Raw genomic sequence first — 19,468 nt, forward strand, 5'->3', positions numbered from 1 at the left:
CCGTGTCAACCAGGAAGGACACTGCTTACCCGCTACCTTGATTGTTACCCTGGGCTCAGCGAGGGTTATCGGGGTCGCCGAGTCAGGGACTCTTCAGTCTTCGGCAGCCAGACCCAAAACCACCATCGGTAGGTTTAGGGATGGAAGGACTGACTCTCCGGACTTCTGTCCCTAGAGGCAGTCACTTTTCTAGTGTCCGTCTTGACCACATGCCGGGCAAGGCGTGGTGGGTGGAAGTGGCTGCGGGCACCACTTGGCCCAGTGGCCTTCCTTACCGCACTCGAAGCAGGTGCCTGGCGGAGCGCGGCTGGTCCCCTTAGATGAGGTCGATGGTGTCACGGGTCCTGCCAGCCTCAGGGCTGCAAGGCTTGGGCCTGCAGGTGTGCCTTTTGGCGGACACGGGCCTCCTTTTGGGCCTTTGCCTGTTTATCTCGGGAATTAAAGATTTTAAATGCCACATTCACCAGGTCTCAGATAGGAGTCTGAGAGCCCTCCTCTGCCTTTTTGAGTTTCTTTCTGATGTCAAGAGAGGACTAAGTAATATAGTGAGTTGCAAGGACAGTAGTCCCCTGGGGGAGGTAGGATCTAGGCGGGTATATTGGATAAGGGCGTGGTGTTTTTTATCTCCCTGTTGAGTGATCTAAGTTTGTCATAATTTACAGTGCAGTGGGTGGTGGCCTGGAGGCCAGCAAGGACACACTGCAACATGTAGTCCCCTCATTTCCTGCCTTTCCTGTGTTAAGTAGCGGAACTCTTTGGTGTAGACTGTAGGGTCATTAGAAAATGAACCTAGGCACTTTTAAATCTGAGAAAGGTCAGGAAGGGAGAAGGGAACATGCACCCGTAAGACACCCTCGGCGCCTGCCACCTCCCGTAACGGGCAGAAGAGAGACTGATCGGAGGGGTTTATGCGAGAGCAAGTGTGATGGCTGACGGGAGACGTCGGCAGCAAGCAGCTGGGTGGCGCGGAAGGGTGAGGGGGTGCATCTGGGTATGGTGGAGGGCGAGTGGAGGGAGGGCTGAGCAAGTCAGGTGGATCGGAGAAAGCAGAAGGGGCATCTGATGAGACGCCTGGTGGACAGCTAGAGGGAGAAGAGGCGGAGGGCGGTGGAGGACCCTGCGCAAGGAGGACCTGTGAGGGGTGGCAGGTCAGACAGAGAGAAGGACGGGAGCGCAAACAGAAAAAGGCTTGGACATATGGAATCTCCGACCATTTGCCATTCCTGTAACAAAAATTATCAAGATCTTGCAGAATATTGAAACCGAAAGTCCCATTTTCAGGCCACTGGGAGCCATTGTCCAATTTACATTGGCCAGGCAGTATTGCAGTAAAGAATGAGGCGCTTGGGCCAGATGTCTAAATCCAGGGCCTTCAGATTGGCCAGCAGACACCCCAGGGGCATCTCTCAGGGAATTTTGGAATTTTGGTTACCCATGTCACCTCAACATGGATGGGGAAATAGCCAGGAACAGCTTCCTGGCTATGGAGGCAGCAAAAGTCTGGGAGGACATCTCTGCCCAAGACTAGAGTGCTGGCATGGAAAGGGGTGAGAGGAATTCAGGCATCCCTGAATAGCCTCAGCCCCTGGAACGGGGGAACCTCCGACGTGGGCCCACGGTATAACAGACAGGGAACAGCTTCCCGGAGGGAACGGAGGCTCCTGGGGGATCCGGGTTGGGATAACATGAGGTGAGTCATCCAGGCTGAGGTAGTCAATCAGGGATTCGAAGGCAGTCAGCAGAGGTCCCGGTCCGGAATGCAAGAGTTCGCGGAGGGGGTGGTGCAGCCAAAGCCTCCGAGCAGGCCAGCGCAGCCAAACGCCCCTCTCGGGTTTCGGCACCAAATGTAAGGTTTTTTGGATTGGCCGGGGCCAGAGAAAGAAAGATGAGCAGAGTTGAAAGGGATAAGTAAAGAGGCTTTATTGGGGTGTTCCTGGGTGGGGGTAACGGGTCCCAAGAGAGGGGCCTGGGCGAGCCTAATGGTCTCGCAAGTGGAACCAGAGAAGCCACCCCGCCCAGAAGTCTGGGTGGGCTTATATACGTTTTTAGGGGTGGGGGGATGGGAGTTTCTCTGGAGGGAAGGTTTTGGTGGGAAGAGTGAGGAATTTCTTTGTTTCAGCTTTAGGGCAGGTATGGAGGAGTAGGAGGGGCTTCTTCTTTTTCCATTAGGGAGGGGAGGGGTGCCGGCCACCAGCCTTACACTGACTCTAACTAGATTAATTGCCTATCAGAACAAAAATATCAAGATTCTCCATAACATTTAAATACAAGACAAAATTTCATAACCTAACATTCAAAATGTCCGGAGCACAATCCAAAAGTATTTGGCATAGAGAAGAGGAAAAGCTCACTCTCCTGGGAAAAGACAATTAGCAGAAACCAATAACAAGATGGCACAGATGTTAGAGCACTGAGTGAATTATGTAAATGAATTATCTAACGAGTGGATAAATATCTTAAAGCAAGATAAATACGCTCCAACAAGTAGGAACAAATACTTTTGAAACAAACCAAAAGCTAAAAACAATCACAGCAAAGAAACAGAAGATATAAAGAACTACCAAATAGAAACTTTAACTGAAAAATGCAGTAACTGGGAAAAAAAATACACTGGATAGAATCAATAACAGAATGGAAACGAAAGAGTAAAGAGTCAGTGAACTGCAAGATAGATCAGTAGAAACTATCCAATCTGGAAAGAAAAAAAAAATTATTAGAACCTCAGAGACCTGAGAAGCAATACCAAAACCCTAACATTCATGTCAAGAGTCCAAGGAGAGGCCGGGCGTGGTGGCTCACGCCTGTAATCCTAGCACTCTGGGAGGCCGAGGTGGGCGGATCGTTTGAGCTCAGGAGTTCGAGACCAGCCTGAGCAAGAGCGAGACCCCATCTCTACTAAAAATAGAAAGAAATTATATGGACAGCTAAAAATATATATAGAAAAAATTAGCCGGGCATGGTGGTGCATGCCTGTAGTCCCAGCTACTCGGGAGGCTGAGACAGGAGGATCCCTTGAGCTCAGGAGTTTGAGGTTGCTGTGAGCTAGGCTGACGCCATGGCACTCACTCTAGCCTGGGCAACAGAGTGAGACTCTGTCTCAAAAAAAAAAAAAAAAAAAGAGTCCAAGGAGAGAAAAATGATCACAGTGTTTAAAAAAAAAAAGAAGGACGACGAAGAAAAAATGGCTGGAAATTTCCCAAAATCTAGTGAAAGACAAACTTCTACATTCAAGCAGCTCACAAATCTCAGATAGAACCAGCCCAATGAGATCTACGCCTACACATGTCATAGTCAAACTGCTGAACATTACCAAATATAAAATAAAATAAAATAAAAAAATAAAAAAACCAAACCCCACAAAACCTTGAAAACATCCAGAAATAAACAATGCATTGCTTACGAGGCGGACAAGGGTTTAATGAATTAAATCACTGGTGATTTCTCATCAAAAATCATACAAACCAGAAGGAGCAGAACAACATTCTGAAAGTACTCAAATGGAAAAGAACTACAAACCTAAAATTCTCTAACTAATGAAAATATTCTTGAGGAATGAATGAAATACAAAACATTCTAACTTGAATGAAAATGATAAGAATTCTTTGCTAGCTCTAAAAGAATTCGTAAAGAAAGTTCTTCAATCAGAAGAAATAGAATGCTAGAAATGATGGAAAATCAACAGAAATGATAAATATCTCAATAAATACAATAAACTGCTCTCATCTTGAATTCTTTAAAATATGTTTGGTAATTAAAAGCAAACATTTATAACATTTTCTGAAAGGATTTCCAACACAGGCTTATCTTCAAGATATTGTGGGTTTGGTTCCAGACCAGCAGAATAAAGCTAACACCATAATAAAGGGAGTTACACAAATTTTTTGGTTTCCCAGTGCACATAAAAGTTATGTTTACACTACACTGTAGTCTATTAAGTGTGCAACAGCATTATGTCTTAAAAAAAAAAAAAACCAATATACAAACTTTAGTTAAAAAAACACTTTAATGCTACAAATTGCTAATAATCATCTGAGCTTTCCACTAGTCATAATATTTTTGCTGGTGGAGGGTCTTTGCTTTAATGTTGTTGGCTTTTGACTGGTGAGGGTGGTGGTTGCTGAAAGCTGGGGTAGCTGTATCAATTTCTTAAAAGAAGACAATAGTGAAGTTTGCCACATTGCTGGACTCTTCCTTTCATGAAAGATTTCTCTGTAGCAGGCGATGCTGTTTGACAGCATTTTATTCACAGTAAAACTTCTTTCAAAACTGGAGTCAATCTTCTCACTTTGCCACTGCTTTATCAACTAAGTTCTTGAAATAATCTAAATCCTTTTATGTCATTTCAACAATGTTCACAGCATATTTACCAAGTAGTTTCCATCTCAAGAAATCATGTTCTTTCCTCGTCCATATAAAGCAACTCCTCATCCATTCAAGTTTTATCATGAGATTGCAGAAATTCAATCACATCTTCAGGTTCTACTCTAATTCTACTTCTCTCATGAATCATGAATATTCTTAATGGCATCTAGGAATGGTAAATCCTTTCCAGAAGGTTTTCAATTTACTTTACCCAGATCCATCAGAAGAATCACTATCTATAGCAGCTATAGCATTACAAAAGTATTTCTCAAAGAATAAGACTTATAATTCAAAATAATTCCTTGATCCATGGGCTATAAAATCAATGTTGTGTTTGTAGGCATAAAAACATTAATCTCCTTGTACTTCTCCAGCAGAGCTCTTGGGTGACCAGGTGCTTTGTCAATGAGTAGTAATATTTTGAAAGGAATCTTTTCATCTGAGCAGCTAGGTGTCAACGGTGGGCTAAAATATTCAGGAAACCATACTGTGTAAACAGATGTGCTGTCATCCAGGCTTTGTTGTCTCATTTATAATATAAAGCACAGGCAGAGCAGATTTAGCTTAATTCTTAAGGGCCCCAGGATTTTCAGAATGGTCAATGAGCATTGCTTTCAACTTAAAGTTACCAGCTGCATTATAAGCTCCTAAGCAGAGAGTCAGTCTGACCTTTGAAGCCAGGTATTGAGGTCTGTCTCCCCTCTAGCTATGAAAAGTCCTAGGCGGCATCTTCTTCCAACAGAAGGCTGTTTTCACCAACATTGAAAATCTGTTGTTCAATGTAGCCACTTTCATCGATGATCTTAACTAGGTCTTCTAGATAACCTGCTGCAGCTTCTCCATCAGCACTTGCTGCTTCACCTGGCACTTTTATGTTATGGAGACCACTTCTTTTCTTAAACCTCATAAACCAACCTCTGCTACCTTAGAACTTCTACAGCTTCCTCATCTCTCTGAGCCTTTGCAGAACTGAAGAAACTTAGAGCCTTTCTCTAGATTAGGCTTTGACTTAAAGGAATGCTGTGGTTGGTTCAACCTTCTATCTAGAGCACTCGAACTTTCTTCCTATCAGCAATAAAGCTGTCTCACTTTTTTATCATTCACGTGTTCACTGTAATAGCACTTTTAATTGCCTTCAAGAATTTTTCTTTGCATTCATAACTTGACTGTTTGGCACAAGAGGCCTAGTTTTCAGCCCATCTCAGCTTCTGGAATTCTAGCTTTTGATTTAAAGTCAGAGACTGCAACTCTTCCTTTCACTTGAACACTTAGAGGCCATTGTAGGGTTATTAACTGGCCTAACTTCAATATTGTATCTCAGGGGATTGGGAGGCCTGAGGAAGAGGGGAGAGATGGGGGAATGGCAGGTTGGTGGAGCAGTCAGAAGACAAGCAACATTTACTGATTAAGCTCGCAGTATTATATAGGCACACTTTGTGGAGCCCCAAAACAATTACAGTAGTAACATCAAAGATCACTAATCACAGATCATCATAACAGATATTATAATAATGAAAAAAATCTGAAATACTTTGAGAACTATTGAAATATGATACAGAGACATGAAGTGAGCACATGCTGCTAGAAAAATGGCACCAACAGACTAGCTCAACACAGGGTTCCCACAAACCTTCAATTTGTAAAATACACAGTATCTGTAAAGCACAATTAGATGAGGTATGCCTACTGTATGTGTAGATATAACACAAGACAATAACATAAAGGGAGAAGAGTAAAGGGATTTACATGGTGGTAAGGTTTCCACATTTCACTTCAAGTGATAAAATACTGATTCTAAATAGACTGTGAAATATAAGTATGTATAATAATTCCTAGAGCTACTACTAAAAAAAATTAGATAGTACAATAAACTAAAATGGAATAAAAATCTTCAAATAACCTAAAGAAGTTACAGAGGAACAAAACCAAAGGGAACAAACAGAAAATAAAATGTAGACCTAAATCCAACCATGTCAATAGTTCAAATATGTGAGATGCATTATAATATTAAACTTCTTATATAAGAAAAGACAGGCCTCAAATAATTAACGTAAATGCCCAACTTAAGAAACAAGAAAAAGAGAAAATATATCAAAAGCCGGCAGAAGGAAGAAAATGGCAGAAATAAAATCGAAAACTGAAAAATAGATAAAAATCAATGAAACCAAAAGCTCATTCTTTGAAAAGATCAATAAAATTTAAACCTCTAGCAAGAATGATGAAGTAGATAACCTGAATAGCTCTATAACTACTGAAAGAAATTGAATCTGTAGTTAAAAGCCTTCCAAAAAGGAAACCTTCAGGCCCAGATAATTTCCCTGGTGAATTCTACTAAATCTTTAATGAAGAACTAACACCAAATCAACACAATCTGTTCCAGAAAATGGAAAATGAGCACTCCTCAAACCATTTTATGAGTCCAGCAGCACCCTGATACCAAAATCAAAGATAGTACAAGAAAAGAACAAATTTATATACTGCTCTTCATCAAAATAAAAACAATGGTACATTCAACCATACAATGGAATACTGCTCAGCAATAAAAAGGAATGAACTAGTATTTCATTCAACAACTTGGATGAATCTTAAAGCCATTATTATACTTAGTGAAAGAAGCCAGTCTCAAAAGGTAACATACTAAACAGTTGCATTTACATGACACTTTTGAAAGGTCAGAACTACAGTGATAAAAAATTTGTTACCTGGGTAAGGGAAAGGTATGACTACAAAGATAGCACAAGGGATTTTAGGGGGGTGATGGAACCATTCTGAATCCTGACTGTGGTGGTGATGATACAAATCTATACATGTATTAAAATTCACAGACCTACACACCCAAAAGAAGTCAAGTTTACTGCATATAAATAAAATTTAAATTTTTTTTAAAAAGTAAAGACTAACACGAGAGCAATTACAGACTAAAATGTAAGTTGTTAACATTTTCTACAAAGGTACTTTTTCACTGTCAACTTCATAGTCTCAGTCTTTCCAATGGTTCTAACTATCGCCAATACATAAAGGACACCCAAATTATATTGCCACAAATAAGCTTGACAGAAGGTGTTTGAATTTTCTCTCTCTCCTTCCTGTGTTTCTGTAACACTAAAAGGTCTGAGAAACAACACACATCCATAACCTGTGGACATTCAGACATTAAAAGCCATAGGCACTATTTAACTCCACTAAATTCTAACACAGAGTTGTAGAAATGGATCAGTTCCAAGACTCTAGTGATGGTATGGTGTTGGCCACTTTTTCATTGTCTGGGGGAAGAGATCTACTACAGCTGACTCCCAGTTAGGTTACACTCTTATGTGACAGTTGTCCATATGGGAAGAACATATCCGCAATATGGCACTTTATAAAAAGAAAAATCAGTGCCTTCTATATGCCTGGATAGTTTACCATTAAAAGAGTTTGATAAATCATAATATATGACAGGATTCTACCATCTCTCAAAGTGAGAAGCCATCATAAACAGTAGCATGTTATATGTCCTCTAATGTCATTATATTTATTCAATTCTTCTCCAATAACTCCACCCCTGCTTAAGGTATGGAGGAGAGGATAGGAAGAGTTGATTATGTAACCCTCATACATCCTTGAGATTCTCATCCCCTTTACTAACGTACAATGACATAACTAATTTAAGTAATAAAGTCAAACCTAAAGCTCTTACATTTGTTTTTATCGATCAGCAATTCCTCAATGCTTGTTACAGGTCCCCTGAAGGGAAGAGTTATACATGTGAAAAGTACAATTTATATGTAGAAGATTAAGCCTTATGCCTATTAGAGACAAAAAGTAAAAGAACAGTGAGACGTTATAGACTCCTTTCACAACCTAACTCCCAAGAAGACTAAAGGACCACTTAGAATCAATAGCACTGTACGCTCACATCTGGCAAGCAGAATAGCAAAGAAAGACTTCCATAGAAGTGGAGAAAGAACCGGTAAATCTTTACCCTTTTCTTTTAGTCAAAACAGGAAAACTCTATTTTTACTTTAACCCTTGGTGCTCCTTAGAAAGACTTCTGTGTCAAAAAGGCAATCCCTGTCCATCTACCCACCTCCCAAAAAAGGGAGATGGGAAGGTTATGTAGGGCACAGAAAACACTTCCAAATAAACAAATCTTAGTTCAGTTGTGCTGCTATAAAAAAAATACCTTCGCCTAGGTAATTTACAAATAATAGAAACTTCTCACAGTTCTTGAGCCTGGGAAGTCCAAAATCAAGGCACCAGCACATTCAGTGTCTGGTGAGGGTCGAGTCCCTGCTTCCAAGATGGCACTTTGTTGTTGCATCTTCACATGGCAGAAGGGATGGATATAGGACAAAAAGGGCCCAGCTAGTTCCCTTAGATATTAAGATATTTTAAGCCTTACATTATAGTTTCAACTCCAGAAATTAGTCTCTTCTGCACAAATCCTATATGTTACTCTTTGGTTCCTTGAGAAATGATCACTTTCTTCACACTAACCCCTTACAAATTAAGTACAAATTGCTGATACAAAACTAAGATTGAAAAAAAAGCAATTATTTTGCATAGTAAATAGGACATCTACTCTTTAGCTATGCCTATTATCTGAATTTCTTAAACACAAACTCATCCTCTTAGGTAGTTACCTCAGAGACAAATGATTTTATTGTTACATGTATATATCAATGTGTCTACAATTGAATATTTTACACATAATTTAAAAAAGCATTTCACAATCCTACTCCTATGAAATACTACCGCTCTAATCCAGATATATATTACATACTATGTGAACTTAGGGAAAAAAAGTACTTTTCAACATTAGCATTAGACATTGGGATTTTTTTTTCCTAAATGCAATCATACTATACAAAAGCTACAAGTGACCATAACTTGGACTTTTGGGTAAGTTTTTCATAACTATTTTAAGCTAGTGCTTTCTAACAAGTCATAAATTATCTCACTTAAATCTTATAGTACCTTGTGAAGGAGATATCCCCTTTCTACATACAATGAAATTAAGTAACTTGTTCAAGGTCACAAAACCAGTAGTAAGTAGCAGAACTGGAATCTATTAGCAATTTGCCAGGAAATAACACAATATTACTTCAAGTCACTGAAAATTAAAAGCATTCAAACAAGAAGTGGCAACACTCCTAATGATTCAAATGACTGCAAAACTAGTAAGCCAAGGGTGGGGAACCTTTTCATGTTGGAAGGCTGCGTTAATTTAGCTGTAATTAAATAAGGCCGCATTCAAGAAATTTCAATTAGAGACACTTAAAAATGCACATTATTTTGAAAAATCTACTATGTACTTAATAATTCCAAAAAAATGAAAACTATTTTTTCATTTTACAGTTAACTAAGCTTTTAAGGATTTTGCTATCTGCTTTTTGTTGGAAAGCATTTGAATATTTGGTTGCAGCATAGAGGTCCCCAGTTTCAGCTGATCCTCTAAATGGGTATCAACCACTTGTGACCTTAAGGGCATCTTGATTTAGGTTGGGTAGGAGAATGTAGATTTGCAGCAACATGTGGTTGAAAAGCAAGAAAGCATTTTTCAGGCATGTTGCCGAAGGCATGGGTATTCTGCATTTTTCCATATTTCAATTAGATCTTTCTTAGTATCAAACAATGACTTTAAAATGTCATCTACTGATAGCTTAATCAATTCCATCTGTAGTTCTTTAGGTGTCTCGGTGATATCAACTGGGTGAAACTGAAATGCTAATTTGAATGTGATGTCATGATTCTCAAACTTTCATTGCATTCTCCAATGAATAGGTCTATAACCTATTAATCACATATTCTTCAAATGATTCCCAAATATCATCTTGCTCATCAATGACCTTTGCTAACTGGGAAAAACGTTCATTCAAAATTTCTTTTTGAAGAAGTGTTTTGACAAAAGGTAGTTTTTTTCAAAAACCTTGCACTTTTTGCCACATATCATATATAGACTTAGTTTTACCTTGTAAACAAATATTCAAGTGGCTGGGCACGGTGGCTCACGCCTGTAATCCTAGCATTCTGGGAGGCCGAGGTGGGAGGATCGCTCGAGGTCAGAAGTTCGAGACCAGCGTGAGCAAAAGCAAGATCCCATCTCTACTAAAAATAGAAAGAAATGATTTGGACAGCTAAAAAATACATATATAGAAAAAATTAGCCGGGCAGGGTGGCGCATGCCTGTAGTCCCAGCTACTTGGGAGGCTGAGGCAGGAGGATTGCTTGAGCCCAGGAGTTTGAGGTTGCTGTGAGCTAGGCTGATGCCATGGCACTCTAGCCTGGGCAACAGAGTGAGACTCTGTCTCAACAACAACAACAAAAAAGAAATATTCAAGTCATTTTGATTTGACATGGTATCACACAGAAATGCTGCATTCCTACAGAAATCTTGTTTCAATAATTCATATCACTGATTCTGTTCTTCATAAAATTTAACTATCTGTTCTTGCAGAGAGAAAATTTGGCTAACATGAGTCCCTGCGATAGCCAACAAACTTTAGAATGATAAGACAAATCCATATTGAATACCTTCATCCTTCAACTTCAGCATGTTACAAAAACTGACAATGCCCTGTTGCATTTGCACATAGTTTTAAATATAGTTAACAATACTTATAACTTGTTGCAAAGTGTCACTTAAAATAGTAGCTTTAGCACAGAGATTTTGCTGATGCAAGATACAATGAAAAGAAATGAGAGCATCTGTATCTGCTAATACTTTTTTTAAATCTGTGCAGTAAACCCCCCATGTTTTCCTGTAATGGAAGGTGCACCATCTGTATATACACTCACTAAATTTACCAAATTAAGTCCAACTTCACGAAATTTATCTTGAAAGTTGTTGAAGATATCTATTTCCCATGTTCTGTTTGCAAGAGTGCCGTCATGGAAGGTACACGATCTGTACATACACTCACTAAATTTACCAAATTAAGTCCAACTTCACAACATTTATCTTGAAAGTTGTTGAAGATATCTATTTCCCATGTTCTGTTTGCAAGAGTGCCCAAAGTGAGTAACTCTTTGTAGAAAAGAAAATCTTCTGTTCTGACCCAAATGAAGTATAAAACCTGCGCAGTAGTCAGTAGTATCAGTTGATTCATCCAAAGCTACTGAATTTAATATATATATATATATATATATATATATAGTTTCCTTTAAAAGTACTGCATGAAGCTGTTCTGTTAAGTTGAAGGCTAATTCATGCTGCTGATCAGTCATGGTTCTCCTTGAAAGAGGCAGCTGTTTATATTTTGAAATGTTATTGGGATCTAAGCATCCTACAGCCTCAACAGTGCATTCTTTCACAATTTCTGCATCACTGAATGGCTTCACTTTTTTCCTGAGTATATAAGCTACTTTATAATTTGTTTCAGTGGCATTATTTCTAGGTCTTATTGCTGCTGAAACAACTGCTTTTGCTTTTCATCTTTTAATTTCTACAGTACAACCTTTCGCACCTCTCCCTCTAATTTAAAATATTTGTGGTCCTTATGAATATTATAATGCTGGTGAACATTGAATTTCTTTAATGTTGATATTGCAGTATCACAAAGCAAGCAAATCATCTTATCTTTAGCACAAATAATACTAAAATTCCCAATCCTCATTAAAAAATCTATTTTTTTCCTTCCGCCTTCTCTTGGTCTTCTTTGACATGATGGGCTGTTAAGCAGACAGAATTAAAAAATACTCTCGAGCTGTACAACTATTCACAAATTCCACTTCAAACAGAAACAATGCACCGTTGTCAAAAGCTGATAACCGACTGGCGTACTCGACCCCCATAAACTCTCACCAACCAGCCTCGTGTGGTAGTGGTGCCAGTCAGGCGGGGGAAGTCAGAAGTAAATCATGAGTGTAGCAGCTGTCAATTTAGCTTACTAATGTTCTAATTGTGCCAATCAATCTTGGAGGATTATTTCATTGAAACTTACTTTATTCTTTGGTAGTTTAAATGCATTCATTTTAAAAATAAAATATAAAAGACAAAAATGTATTAATAAAAATACAAGGATTTGTTCTGTAAAATCTGGATTCAGTTAAAAGACCGCACTTAAGGACCTAGAAGGCCACAGGTTCCCCACCGCTGTGTTAAGCTGTTATCTGCCTTATTCATCACTATATTACCAGGATACAGCAGCATGCCTTCAAATGAGTGCCCAAAAAACAGCTTCAAATAAATTATTTATATGTATGCTTAACAACCACAGCACATATTATTTGTAGGCATGGTTCTAAACATGTGTGCTCTCTCTCTATATATATACATATATGAGACATATATATTAACCACTATAATCATTATGATCCTGAGAGATTAACTTCATTTTACAGTGATATTGTCATTACCCTCATTTTATATTAGAAACACACCTAGCAAGTAGAGGAGCTGGGACTGAAATCCAGGTAATCTGGCTCTACAGGGCTCTTAACCATGACACTATAAACTACCTAACACTGACATAAGGATTTCTATAAGGGTCATAAGTCATCCAACAACTCATCTGAACACCACTTTTTTATGGTATTTAAGTAACTATTTAAGTAACATTTACCTAAGTCCAGTGGTAAAAGCAGCTAACTCCATCTCTTGTATTAACAGCTTTGTCCTAACGGTGGCTCTGTGGTGGCAGTGGCATAGGTGTCTCTAAGTCTGAGAGAAGCCTCATTTTTCTGGGTTTTTCCAGCCAAAGGAACCAGGAAAGGGGGACCCTGCAGGCAGAAGGATAAGGGGAAAATTCTGGAAAGGAGAGCGTCTGATTAAAGGAATTCCCTTATTCTCTATGTGAGCCGATACAAGTCCTAGCTGAGCCACACAAGCATTCAGCTAGCACAGGATAGACCCAGAGCTGTACAGCAAAGGCTCTGAAAACTGAACTAAGGCTAGACTATCATTCCCAAAAGGCAAGATGAAATTTATAGTTTGAACCTAATGGGCTGTTTGCTAAAACAAAACTAAAACAAGACAACAGTCTCCAGAGGATTACTGCAGGACCCAGAGTCTACACAACATAACACTGTCCAGGGTAGTCCGAAACTAGTGGACATACAAAGAAAGCACCAGGAAATGCAGCCAGTTCTCAAGGGAAAAGACAATAACTGCCAACTCCAAGATAACCCATATATTGGAATTATCAAGGACTTTAAAACAGCTATTATAACTATGCTCCATCTCCATGGAGAAAAAAATAAACACTTCTGAAATAAAAAGACTGAAGTTCTCAGCAGAGAAATAGTAACTATAAAAAGAAATGGAAATTTAAGAACTAAAAAATGCAGTGTCTAACACAAGAGCTCAATGACAGAACAGAAATGCAAAGGAATGAGTTGAATGAATGTGAAACTAAATGTACAATCTGAATCTAATCATAAAGACAGACCAGGCAAGCTCAAATTGAGAAACATTTTAAAACAAAACCTATAATCTTTAAAAAGTATCAAGTTCACAAAAGTCAATATAAGACCTTCTAGGTTGAAGGAGTCTAAAAAGACATTACAATTAAATGCAACACAGAATTCTGAATTGAATTCTTTTGTTACAAAGGAAATTACTCTGCAGACTGGCAAACTTGAAGAGGGTCTGAGATTAGAAGGTAGTAATATAGCAAGGTTAATTTCCTGATTTTTTGATGGGTTATGTACTTGGAACTTTTCTGAAAGTTTGAGATTTTTTTTTAAAAAGTTACCTACAAAATTCATTTACAGCACCTAAACTAGCAGATAAGCAATGCGGTGTTCCTTTCAAATGAAAAACAATATGTATTTTCACCTCTTCTATTTAGAAGATTCTGCTTCATTATTTCAGAGATTTTCAGTCACCTTTGATTGATATCTGCATAGCCAATACAGTAACCACTATTCAGCTCCTCAGTTTCACTGGCCACAATTTTAAGTGCTCAATGGCCACATGTCGCTATTAGCTACTGTGTTACACAGTGCAGATACAGACCATTTCCATCATCACAGAAATATCTACTGGTTGAGAGGCCAAGTGATATAACAACTAAATGCCAAAGAGTCAGATGAACTTGTCTACAACTTATTTATAATACTTAGCAAGTGTTCTGACACCTAACAAGTCATTTAACTTCTCTAGAGCCCCAGACTCATTTCTATAAAATGGATTAATACATCCAACACTGCAAGGTTACTGAAAAGATAGTTCTCATCAACAGTTAACCCTAATACTATCCCCTTGGAGCACTCTTTTTCCTTTGGTTTCTGTAACCCACTCACCTACTATTCTTATACTCTTTCAGAGCTTACATTCTTCCAGCAAACTTTTTTTTTTTTTTTTTTTTGAGACAGAGTCTCACTCTGTTGCCCAGGCTAGAGTGAGTGCCATGGCGTCAGCCTAGCTCACAGCAACCTCAAACTCCTGAGCTCAAGTCATCCTCCTGTCTCAGCCTCCCGAGTAGCTGGGACTACAGGCATGCGCCACCATGCCCGGCTAATTTTTTCTATATATATTTTTAGCTGTCCATATAATTTCTTTCTATTTTTAGTAGAGATGGGGTCTCGCTCTTGCTCAGGCTGGTCTCGAACTCCTGCGCTCAAACGATCCACCCACCTCGGCCTCCCAGAGTGCTAGGATTACAGGCGTGAGCCACCGCGCCCGGCCAAACTTTTTTTTTTTAATGTTAGAGGCCACTGTGGTTCCACTGAAGGCTCTCTCCCCCGCCCCAACCCCAATTTATATTCTCGCCCCTAGGCAATTTCACCCATACCTATAGTTTCAATAATCAATATTGGTGACTCCAATTTTCTAGTCCCAGTCGATACCCCTCCTCTGAATTTCAGACCCATATATCTAATTGCCTACAGAAATTTCTACCTGAAAGCTCCAAAGGTATTAATACTTCAAGTCCCATGTGAGAAAATCAAAAAGAACTTTGGTCCTTATGTGGCACCACCATCAACCTAGCTGTGTAAGCCAAGAGTCATCTTTGAAATTTCCTTCTCCCTCACCTTCAATCTATCAACTAATGTCTGATCTCCAATTCCATGCATTTAGCCCATCTCCATAATTCCCATCCTAATTCAAGTTATCCTCATCTCTTCCAGACTACTGCAAAAGCCTCCTAAGTTATTCTCCCAGATCCACTCTTGCTGCCTCTCCTCTTTCAATACCTATCAACACAATCCTAGTTCTGCCTTCTGAACTACCAAAAATAAATCTAATAAGGCTTCCAAACAATATTTTAAACAATAAGACAGTTATGTCACTCTTAAAGCATTCTTAGTTCCTTCCATATTATGCCAAAAAACAGTTTCAAGGTCACATTACCATCATACTCTCCTTTAAAAATGTAGACCCCTGAACTGAACATAGTCCACATGTCCGGATACAAATAACTTGGTAGTTTATGCAACAAACTGAGACTTGCACAATCTAAAGTTTCAAACAACAATTACTATTTTTAACATTTATAGCCAAAAGCATGTTAATCCATTAAATATTTATTAAGTACCCACTACATGTCAGGAATTGTTCAGGTGTTTAAAGGACAAAACAGTGACCACAACTGACAAGCTCTGATCTCACGGAAGTTGCATTAAAGGAAAAATACAATAAACTTAAGACAGTAAATTATACAGTATGTCAAAAAGTGATAAGTGCTATGGAGAAAAATGCTGGGTAAAAAGAGATACGAAATGTAGGAGCAGGGGCTGCTATTTTATACAGAATAGTCATGAGGCTGGACAAAGGGTAGAGAGGTGAAGTCAGAGAGGAGATTCCTATCACTCAGAACCTTTTTAGATCATAATAAGGACAGATTTTACTATGACTGACAAGGGAAGCCATTTGGGAAGAGAAGTGACATGATCTGACATTTTATCAGGATCACTCTGGTTATTGAGTGTTAAAGACTGTATGTAGATCAGGCAAAGGCCATAGTGATTTTTTTAGGAAGTTATTTTATAAACAAGAGATGATGATAATGTTTTTACATTTTATATTGAATTTTTATGTGCCTAAGTACTAGGATTTATAAAGCCACAACTTAAAAAAAATACAATGCAAAGATGAGTTTTGGAAATAGCAACAGAATGATACTGGATATTTTAACTCTGGGTTCTACTCCGTGCTACTAACAGTTATTACTGTTTAGATATAAGCAAGATGCAAGGCTATTAATTTATTCTTGGAGACAGAGGATATAATTAAGTATTTGTGTTTTAAATTTCTTTACTTCACTGGGCAAGGTAAGTCAAGATCCAATCGACACCATTAAAAGACAAGAGCAGATGCTGGGAGAGCTTGCTAAATGGAAGTTAAAACGAAAATTATTCTACAGCTGACTTTCTTTTTATTGCTTTTATGCCTGCCAGCCTCTTTAATTAAGGTTTTACAACTGTCTCTCTGATGGACCTAAAAAGTTCAGTATTACGTTGGTGGGTAGTATAATACTGTACTTTCTTATTATTAAAAGATGCTATTGACGATGAATCAACAGCATCATATAACTGCACTGATTCACCCTATCTCTGCTGATTAACAGCACAGATTTCGAGAAAATTGCCTAAGCCCTAGTTAGTGCCCAAAAGAAGAAAGGTAAGCTAAATAACCCCTGAAAAGTTTCCATCTTAACCCAGTGGCCCCATTACCACATGTAGATATTAACAACAAAAAATTCTCCTTAACATTTTCTCCACCACACATGCTTTCAGGCAGCATATTTAGGAATATTTTTACATTTTCTTCTATGGTTTTCTTCCCCTTGAACATAGTGAAGAATGTCTTTACAGCATAAGCATACTCGCAGTAAGCTAAAACTCCAGTTTTACCCCACTGAAATGTTAAAATGTACTCATATTCTCAGGCAAAAGTCACTATCTGAATGTGAAATGGAATGACTGTTACTGCATAAATACAATATAAATAAATTCAGATTATCTTTGATAGCATGATATAAAACAAAAGAAATCCAAAGACCGTTTCAAAATTTCATTTACCTGCCCAATCAGTAAAAACAACAACAAACACAAAGGCCCACAAACTTCCTCCTGCAGCTTTTAACCAACAGCAAAACAGTGAGATGATTAAGCCAACTGCCAAAGCAGCAGGAAAGAGAAAGCAACTACCTGGAAAGAGTTTTGATTACATACCAGGGTTTTAATACAATTACCAATAAAATACAAAACCAAGTTATTTAAGAACTTGTTGCCTTCAGGCCAGGCGCCTTGGCTCATGCCTGTAATCCTAGCACGCTGGGAGGCCAAGGCCGGAGGATCACTCAAGGACAGGAATTAGAGACCAGCCTGAGCAAGAGCGAGACCCTGTCTCTACTGAAAATGGAAAGAAAATAGCCAGACAACTGAAAATATATATAGAAAAAATTAGCCGGGCATGGTGGTGCATGCCTGTAGTCCCAGCTACTTGGGAGGCTGAGGCAGAAGGATTGCTTGAGCCCAGGAGTTTGAGGTTGCTGTGAGCTAGGCTAACGCCATGGCACTCTAGCCTGGGCTGTCTCAAAAAAATAAAAAAGAACTTACTGCTTTCAATATTCTGCTGCTGAGGTAGTCATCTGCATGAATTTTTCTTTTCAAAACAAGAAAATAATGCATTTATTAATATGCTTTCTCCAAAATTTGGGAGAAATTCCCAAATTGGGGAAAATGTAAGATCAGCATGTTACTGACCAATACCACTAGCCAAAGCATTATATTAAAAACTTTTTCATCAGTTTTTCTTAAATATCTCAGTTCACTGGTAGTATGAGGATGTTAGTTAAAATGTCATCCAAAATGATTGAAAAACACTCAGCTTGTAGACACTATGTAACAGTACAGAAACATATTAAGACGAATTTCAAAATTCAACATTTGAATCTGCTAATGTTTTAATCAAGTACTCTGTATCAGTCGTCTACTTTTCAAACAATTTTTCAAAATACGTGTAGGTGGCAAGACCGCCAGCCATCTGTAAGAAATCTCTTCAATGGTCCAAAATTCTGGTCTGAGGAGGGGCTACTGATTGGGCTAAGTTTAAATCTCCTGTACCTTTAGGTGTCAGCCCAGGCAGCGAGTTTTAAAAAATAAGGGTGGAAGAGTAGTTTGAAGATCAGAGAATGGAGTAAAAAGCTGATGTTTAGAAGCGCCAGCTCTTCCCTATTCGCGCACTCGAGAGGTCACAGCGCAGTAAAGTTTGGTTTCACAAGCGAGCTTGGATGCTAGCGACAAAAGCAAAGTCTCCCAAGTAAAGCAGACACGGGGGTCAAGAGAGCCCGGAAGCCCAGCAGGACACGTTTCCACTGGGGGGAGGGGGGGGCAGGGCGCCTGTGACGGTTCTAGCGTGGAGCCCCTTCTCCCCGCCGTGGGACCTCGCACCCGGGCGGGGACAGGCTTCGCTAGCTAAGGCGGCGGGAGGCGCGTAGGCCACAAGGAGGAAATGGGACGGAGTGCCGACAGTGAGGCGGCGGCGGCCAGAGCGGGGCCTCCCTCTCGGGGGAGCGAGAAAGAAGGGAGCCCTCCCGGCTGCAGCCTCCCCCACCTCGAGTGGCAGCTCCAACTTTCCTCCAAGCGCAGGACGCCGCCTGGGCCGCGCGAGATTCCGAAACTTTGTCGGCCCTCCGGTCGCCCCAGGCCCGCTCCTCCGCTCGGCGCGGGCCTCTAACCCCCACCTCGCCTCACGGCTGCCCAAGCGGATCCAACGCTCCCAGCCCCGGGATCGGCCCGTGTTTACCTCAGGCCGAGGTCGAGGCGCTTGGTCCAGCGGCGGCGGCGGCGGCGGCCCCACCGCAGATCCCTAGGTCCCCGTCACTCTGCCGCCAAGTTCCCCAACATGGACTCCTTCGTCCGCTTTGAGGTGTTCCGGGGGCGCTGGGGCACCGGCTCCGCTGACCCGGTCGGGAGGCGGCGGTAAAGGGAGCGGACCCGGGTTGCGCTGCTCCGCGCGGCTTGCGCCACCGCTGCTCCCCCTTCCCCCGTTGTCTAGCTTTCTCCCTCCCCTCCCCGTGCGTCTCTCTCCTCCCCCCTTCCTCTCTCCGCTCCGCTCAGCCGCGCGCCACTTGTCGGCGCGCTACGGTGACGATGGCAGCGGCGGGACCTGCCACACGGCTAACTCGCTCGTTCGGGCCCTGCGTGCAAGGCCGCAGCGCTCAACTGGACCGCA

General features: G+C 40.2%; 1 protein-coding gene across 1 annotated transcript in view; it reads right to left on the bottom strand.

The window, feature by feature from the left end:
- The window catches only part of SCAF11 (SR-related CTD associated factor 11), a 72,812-nt gene extending 53,550 nt beyond the window's left edge, over window positions 1–19,262 (bottom strand). Inside the window, exon 1 of the mRNA XM_069490042.1 lies at window positions 19,040–19,262. The gene's annotated coding sequence lies outside the window, so the exon portion shown is untranslated. The remainder of the gene's footprint in view (window positions 1–19,039) is intronic.
- Between the last annotated feature and the right edge of the window lie 206 nt (window positions 19,263–19,468).

Source organism: Eulemur rufifrons, chromosome 16, assembly GCF_041146395.1.
Source record: "Eulemur rufifrons isolate Redbay chromosome 16, OSU_ERuf_1, whole genome shotgun sequence".
NCBI classification, from domain to species: Eukaryota; Metazoa; Chordata; class Mammalia; order Primates; family Lemuridae; genus Eulemur; species Eulemur rufifrons.